Genomic DNA, 8,484 nt, shown 5'->3' on the forward strand with positions numbered 1-8,484 from the left:
GGAGGGCAGGGATGGATTCTCCAGTTCGGGGCGGTCCTCCCAGTGGTAGCTAGGGTGGTGGGGGGGGAAGGGAGTCGCCGGCGGTGAGCTCCGCGGCGGACGGCAGCTTCGGGTGAGTTTGGGGGTTCGGGGCTGCGGTGGTGCTCTGTCGTAGCTGGGGGTCTGGGCGGCTCTGCAAGACGAAGAGGAATCGGGCGGTGGTGCTGGAAGGGTGGGGGAGGCTCTGTTCGCGACGGTTGGGACCGGAGGGCGACGGCGGCCGAATCGGTCGGAGGCAAGGAAGAAGGCCTCCCGTCGTTGCTTGCTGGTCGTGGGGCGCGCTAGAGGGGTGGTACGAGGCTGCCTGAGGGGGCTCGAGCGAGGCCTGGGGCTATATATAGCCGGGGAAGGTCGGTTCCGCCATCGTTGGGGCTAAGATCGCCGGCCGACCGCTTCTGTTGTGGCAGAGCAACGTGGCGATGGCCGGAGCAGGGTCGGTGCTAGCGGACAAGCTTGGAGATAAGGACGTCCTGCTCACGAGGGCAGCTGGCAAGGAGTTTTGGCTCGGGCGGCGCCGTCCGTGGCATAGGCACACTGCGGACACCGGCGTGCCGCCAAGAGGGCTCTGACGTCGGTGTTGTAGGGCACCAGGGCAGCTTGGAGCGTTTTGGCGAGTGGATGAGGTCGGGGGGTGGCTCTGCAGGCGAGCAAAGGCCAGGGGCACGGGGCGAGCGAACGCGGCGGCTCGGGTGCACGCACGTGCAAAACGCGCACTCTGGGCGTGCCCAGAGCGTGCACGCCAACTGCTCGGCAAAATGCCAGCGTGTGCTAGAGGGTTTGGATGAGGCTGGGGACTAACAGGCTTAGGTTAGGGTTTGCAAGAAGATTAGTGGACATGGTGGTGTGGTCAGGGGGTCAAATCCCCAGTGCAAACTACAAATTATGCCAAAACTGGCTATGCACACCAAGTGCTCGACAGAATGCCAAGGGCATCAAGGCAACACTTGGGGTGGCCAAACTTTCCAAATTGGAGTCTCTTTAGGTGTAGCTAAGGATGGCAAGGTCATTTGGGCAAAACCAAAAAGTTGCTAGTGCAAGTTTTGCAAAGCTTCAGTTTTGGACGGAAAGAAAAAGGCATGATTGCATGCACTTAAAATCCTCCCATGGGTCCACTCTCTTGGACTTAAGGGTTTGGTATGACCTAGACTAGCTAGCCATTTGTGCATCATATTTAAATTTCATTTAAATTTGAAATGAGGATTGGTGGAACCCTCAGAATCATTTTTGAAAATGACCCAAATAAAAATTTCTCCAAAAGGGTCCAAGAAAATGCTCATGTTGCCCTCTGAAAATATTGGACAGAGATAAAAATCAAACCAATATTTTTAGGAGTTCATGGATATTTAATTTTGGCCATTTGGATTAATCCGATAATTATTTGCTTTGGATATATATTGTTATATATATGAAGTATGGTCCAAAAATTATGCCATTCATAAAGGAGCTCTGGAATATTATAGCTAGCTCCTGCAAAAATTGGCATAAGGTAATTAAATGATTTAATATTTTAATTAAATCAAAACAAATGTCAGAAAAAAATAGAAAAAAGAATTAAAGAGGAGACGCTTACCTGGGGCTCCCCCTTGTGCAGCCCAGCAGCAGCAGGCCGGCCCAGCCAGCAGGCGGCCCAGCCCGCCTCCTCCTCTGTCGTCTTCCCCCCCTCTCGCCAAGCAGCTGCGTGCCGACGCGCGCGCGCTCCGCCGGCCATGCCTCCTCCCTCCCTGCCTGCCTGCCTCTCCCCTCCTCGTCTGGATGCCCCTGACGACGCCACGCAGCCACCCCGACCCCCTCGCACTCTCCCTCGCCCTCGTCCTCTCCTCTGTCACTCTCTCTCTCTCACAGCCGAACGCCACCGACGCCACCGCTCGCCGTTGCCGCGGCCACCACCTCCCCCTCTCCCTCGCTTCGAGTCCGGTAGCACCGCCACGTCGTCCACCACCTCTCCGTCAAGCCGTGCCCCTCCGGACGCCCCGTGGAGCCGTCGCCGTCGTCTTTTTCATCGCCGGCCGCCGTGGATCCCCATCGACGCTCCGGCCGCACCAGTGCGTCCCCGAGCCCACTTCGACTGCGGCTGCAACCGCGGTGAGCTCCGCCACCGCTTCCCCCTCTCCGTTTAACTGCCCGCACGCCGTAGCCCTCCTCCCCACCACGGCCGGAGCCTCTCGCCGCCGTCCATGTCGCCGTCGCCGTCTCGGCCCGCCTCCGCCCAAACCGAGCATCCCATCGCGCTCCCAGTGCCACGAGGGTGCCGCCGAGCCCCTCAGGTGGCCTCCCCGTGCCCCGCAGCCCGTTCTCGCTCGAAGCCGAGCTCCGGCCGCCGCCGCGAGCTTTGCTCCGGCGAGCTCCGGCCTCCCCAGCTCCTCCCACCTGTCCCACCGAATGCGCGAGAGCCCGGGCTACGCCCCGGTGCTCTCCGACGCCGCCCCCGTGGCCTGTTTCACGGACGCCGCCGCGTCCAGAGGTCGCCGCCGATGACCTCGCTGGCCTGACGAGTGGGCCCCAGCGCCACTAACTTTTAATTAGGATTAAATTAACCCCCTGTTTAACCCCCTGTCACTGACGTGTGGGCCCCACACGTCAGGTTTGACCCCAGTCAGCCGCAGTTGACTGCTGACGTTGTGCTGACGTCATGCTGGCGCAATAATATAATTTCTGGATTAAATTAAATCAGGAAATTCCAGAAATTGTTTTAAGCTTCAAAAATTCATATCAATTCAACCGTAGCTCAGATTAAAATAATTTATATATGAAAAATTATCAGAAAAATGCAATCTTTCCATCTATACTAGTTTCATGCATGACAAACCAACTTATACATGCTGAATATGAGAAAACACATTATGGCATATATAAGAGACTTAATTTAGAATTGCATTTGAGCTTATGGTTCAAATGGACTTCAAACCAAATGATTACTAGTTGCATTAGCTCAAACAACATCACATCTTCATGCCATGTTCATGCATCATATTGTTGCATATGTTTGTGTATTGATTGCCGGCACCGTTCCTTCTCGATAGGTCCTGCTTCGGAGCTGTTCCAGAGTACCTATCTGTGAAGCAGTGCCTCCTCTGTTGATTTACCAGGCAAGCAAACCCCCTTGTTCATTCCGATACAATCCTACCCTCTCGCTCCTGCTCTCAGTTATTGCATTAGGACAACAACGATTCATCTGCTACTTTGTGCTGCGTTAGTTGAACCCGTTCCTCTGCATGACCTGTCATTGCCACAGTAAATAGTTGAAACCCACTAGCATGTGTAGGAGTTGATTGAAGCCATTGTTGTGTTCGTACCATGCTATGCCTGCTATTGCTTAGAGTTGTGTCAGGTCTGGTTCATTGGGAATGAATTGGAGTGTTATGATATGTTCTGATGCTGAGAGTGAAGTGTGTGAACACGATTTGGTAAAGGTAGCGGTGAGAGGCCATGTAGGAGTACATGGTGGGTTGTCTCACTGGAACCGTCCTTAAGAACTGAGTTCTATGTATGTTGTCCAATTACTCGATACTACCACACATTGGGTTCTGGTAACTCGACCCCTCTCGACTTATTAACCAACTTGGTCTCTGTCCAGGAGTCGCAACTAGTTTCTGGTGTTTGTAGGTAGTGCTATTTTTCTACCAAGTGGCACCCGGCAGGGTGGGCTTGGGACAGACTAGGCACACGTGGCCCGGTGTACCGAGTGGCACCCGGATGGTGGGCTCGGGAACTCTGCTCACATCGTTTGGGGCCGTGAGCGACACCCTGGCCAGATCTCCTTGCGGATGGAACCCGAATAGGCGATAAACCTGGACTAGAGTCTTGTGTGGTTAGTCAGGTCGTGGCCGACACCCTCGCCAGGCTTCCGCTTGAAAGTTGCCGAGATACATGATGTGTACATGGCGGTAAGTGGTGAGAGCGTGTGTGAAGAAGTACACCCCTGCAGGGTTAACATGATCTATTCGAATAGCCGGGTCCGCGGTTATGGACTTCTTGGATGCTTACATGGTACATAGACAACTTGAAGTGGATACTCTAAAATGCTCAAGACAAGTGTGAGTGCTACGGATGGCCTTCTCGTAGGGAGACGGGAATGAGTCCATAGTAGTGTATTGTTTGGTGATTAGTGGACTCGTGTACGTTGTATCACCTCAAGAGTTTCTGGTAGTCGTAGAACAGGATAGCCACAGAGTCAAAGCTGGCTTGCTGCAACTAAACCCCACATTACCTCTTGATACAAATGCATGTATGATAGGATCTGATGTAAGTCTTGCTGAGTACCTTTGTACTCATGTTGCTTTATTTATGTTTTTGCAGCGGAGACTTCGGTCTTATTAGTGTTCCATGGACTTCGACGAGTAGCTTGTACCTCAGCTACGATCTTGATCGGATGTTGTAGATAGTCAGGCTCTTCAGCCTTTTTCATTTGTAGATGTCTGTACCCAGACATGTAATGCTTCCGCTTGTTGCTTGTATGCTCTGTATGATGGGTCTTGTGACCCCTGTTTGCAATATTGCTATGATGGCTCTTCTGAGCCTTTATCTATATGATTGTTGAGTTATGCTGTGATGCCATGTTATACAGCACATACTTGCATGTTATGCGTACGTGTAATGTGTATTGCTATGTGTGGGATCTGACTATCTAGTTGTTTATTCTTAGTAGCCTCTCTTACCGGGAAATGTCTCCTAGTGCTTCCACTGAGCCCTGGTAGCTTGCTACTGCTCCGGAACACTTAGGCTGGCCGGCATGTGTCCTTCTTCGATCCTGTGTCTGTCCCTTCGGGGAAATGTCACGCGATGAATACCAGAGTCCTGTTAGCCTGCTACAGCCCGGTTCACCGGAGTCCTGTCAGTCCAGTGCTACAGCCTGGATTCACTCGCCGATGACCGACACGTTCGATGCTGGGTCATGGATGCCTGTCCCTGTAAGTTAGTGCCACTTTGGGTTTACGACTAGCCATGTCAGCCCGGGCTCTTTGTCATATGGATGCTAGCGACACCATCATATACGTGTGCCAAAAGGCGCAAACGGTCCCGGGCAAAGGTAAGGCGACACCCGTGGGGATACCGTGCGTGAGGCCGCAAAGTGATATGAGGTGTTACATGCTAGACCTATGTGGCATCGAGTCGGGGTCCTGACAGCGTTGGTATCAGAGCCTGACTGCCTGTAGGATTACCAAGCCAAACTGGTCGAAGTTGAGTCTAGAAATTCTTTAGTTATATAAGGGAATTGATTGTGGGAAGGAACGTAAGGCTCTTTTTACTCCTTATACCTCATGGCCTTCTGATCTGAGTCATCCTATCTTTCTGACGGGGTTAAGGAACTAGGCTTTCTCTTCCGTCTATCAGGATCACGTGTTACTACTCCGTAGTCCCATAGGATTGGTTGATCAGAGTCATACCCCAGTTTTTGAGTATTTCCGGTGTAGTCTGTTTAGTATGATCTCAGAACCTTGAGTAATGCTGATGAGTATGTTATTACCCCATTTTAGTAGGATGTCTCATTCTGAGCATTTTACTGTCGTTATGCTGCCGGAATTTCCCTATGAGTTCGAGAGATACTAATCCCTTGTCCTACTTTCTACAGTCGATAGTTGATGCTGATTCCGTCCTTGGTTTCGTTTCACAGGATGTCATCTAGTTCTATTATTCATAGCCAGAACCATGGAGATGGTAGGAATGAGGATCCTCCCGACCCGCCTTCGTTGGCAGAGTTCATGTTAGAGATGGAGAGGAACAAGCGTGAGTCTAATCGTTTGTTGGCACGTATCGAGGAGAACACTGCACATCAGTTCAAAGGGTCTGCTACCATTCATGACTTCATTCGTTTGCACCCACCTACCTTTCATCATTCCATTGAGCCACTCGATGCAGATGACTGGCTCCGTAGCATCACTCATAAGCTGCATTCCACGAGCGTAGCTGAAGATGACAAGGTCACTTATGCCACATACCACCTGGAAGGTCCTGCTAGTCTTTGGTGGCAGAACTATGAGGCTTTGCTTCCAGCTGGCCAGATTCCTACCTGGAAGGATTTCACTGAGGCTTTTCGCGAGCATCACATTCCCCAGGCCCTCATTGATCGCAAGAGAGAAGAGTTCTGTAGTTTCACCCAGAGTAAGATGGCTGTTGATGCTTATAGCAGAGAGTTCGAGAACCTTGCCCGCTATGCTACAGAAGAAGTGTCCACAGACGCCAAGAAGCAAGCTAGGTTCCGGAAGGGTCTCAACCCCAAGTTGCGTCGTGATCTCCACCTGCATCATTGTGATACATTCCAAGCCCTTGTGAACAAAGCCATCAATGCAGAGACAGCTCAACTCACTTACGAGGAGTCTCGTAAGCACACCCGTGATTTGGGATCTTCCTCTGGCTCTAGTTCTCAGAAGCACCGGATTTGGGTTCCAAACTCCCCTCTTCCTTCCGGATATACACCGAGGCCATCCTATGTGGTGCCTCCTCCAGCTCAGTCGTATGTTCCACCCATGCCTACTGGTAGACCGTTTGTCAGTGCAGGTCCCCGTCCAACCTCAGGGACTTGCTTCACATGCGGGAAGCCAGGACACTATGCACGTGACTGCTCTCAGACTAGTTATGCTCCACCCCCGCCCGAGAAGACTGTTGGCTGTGTTAAGCCGCCGAGTAAGACGATCAAAGCCAAGCCAGTTCACACTGAACGTGGACGTGTGCATCACGTCTCAGCTAAAGACGCTCATGATGATCCATATGTCGTTCTTGGTACACTCCTTGTCAACTGTCATCCGGCATCGGTTCTATTCGATACTGGAGCATCTCACTCCTTCATTTCTGAAAGCTATGCTAACTTGCACAACCTGTCATTTTGTGATATGCCAACTCCGCTTGAAATCCAAACCCAAGGGTCTAGATGGCAGACCACCAGAATCAGCCATGGTAATGAAATCCTTGTTGACAGACTTGTATTCCTTGCCTCACTTGTAGCCCTCAAGTCCTCAGATATTAACATCATCTTGGGTATGGACTGGATGACAACTCATCATGCCAAGATTGATTGTTACACCAGATCTGTTCAGCTTACACACCCATCTGGCAAGATAGTCACTGTCTCCACTAGAGATGCAAAGCGTCAGCTCTATTCTCTTAATGCCAGCCCTCTTCCAGACCTTGAAGATATCCCGGTAGTCCGTGACTTTCCGGATGTTTTTCCAGAGGAACTGCCAGGTGTTCCACCTGACAGAGACGTAGAGTTCGTCATAGATCTTATCCCAGGAACTGCTCCAATCTCTAGGAGACCTTACAAGATGGCACCCTTAGAACTAGCCGAGCTTAAGAAACAACTTGATGTGTCCTTGCAAAAAGGTTTCATCCGTCCTAGTTCTTCTCCTTGGGCTTGCCCCGTCCTCTTCGTCAAGAAGAAAGACGGTACGGACCGGATGGTTGTAGATTATCGTCCCGTTAATTTGGTCACGATAAAGAACAAGTATCCGCTCCCCAGGATCAATGATCTGTATGATCAGCTCGCTGGATCCTCAGTCTTCTCCAAGATGGATTTGAGGTTAGGATACCACCAAATTAAGATCAGAAATGGGGACATTCCCAAGACAGCTTTTGTTACCAGTTATGGTCAGTACGAGTACACCGTCATGTCCTTTGGCCTAACCAACGCCCCAGCCACATTCTCCCGTTTGATGAACTCGATCTTCATGGAGTACTTAGATAAGTTCGTCGTGGTTTACCTCGATGACATTCTTATTTACTCGAAGAACGAGGAAGAGCATGCCGAACATCTTAGACTTGTGTTAGAAAAACTCAGAGAGCACCGCCTTTATGCCAAGTTCTCCAAGTGTGAATTTTGGTTGCCAGAAGTGACCTACCTAGGCCATGTAATCTCTGGTAAGGGCATTGCTGTCAATCCCGAGAGAGTCAAGGCCGTTCTCGATTGGACTCCACCTGAGACCGTTAAACAAGTTAGGAGTTTCCTTGGTCTAGCCAGTTATTGTCACCGCTTTGTTGAAAACTTCTCCAAAGTAGCCAAACCCCTCACGGAACTTCTCAAGAAAGATAAAAAGTTCGAGTGGTCCCCACAGTGTGAGTACAGTTTTCAGGAACTGAAAAGACGCCTGACTTCTTCTCCCATACTTGTGCCACCGGATTTCACTAAAGACTTTATTATCTACTGCGACGCCTCACGACAGGGACTAGGTTGCATTCTTATGCAGGATCGTCATGTGATTGCCTATGCATCTCGACAGTTGCATCCACATGAGGATAATTATCCTACACATGATCTAGAGCTTGCAGCCGTAGTCTATGCACTCAAGACCTGGCGACATTACCTTCTTGGTAAACGTTGCGAGATCTACACTGATCACCAGAGTCTCAAGTATATCTTCACCCAACCGGATTTGAACCTTAGGCAAAGACGTTGGTTGGAATTAATCACAGATTATGATCTAGGGATTACCTACACCCCAGGCAAAGCCAATG

The sequence above is a fragment of the Triticum dicoccoides genome, chromosome 3B, assembly GCF_002162155.2.
Source record: "Triticum dicoccoides isolate Atlit2015 ecotype Zavitan chromosome 3B, WEW_v2.0, whole genome shotgun sequence".
In the NCBI taxonomy this organism is placed as follows: domain Eukaryota; kingdom Viridiplantae; phylum Streptophyta; class Magnoliopsida; order Poales; family Poaceae; genus Triticum; species Triticum dicoccoides.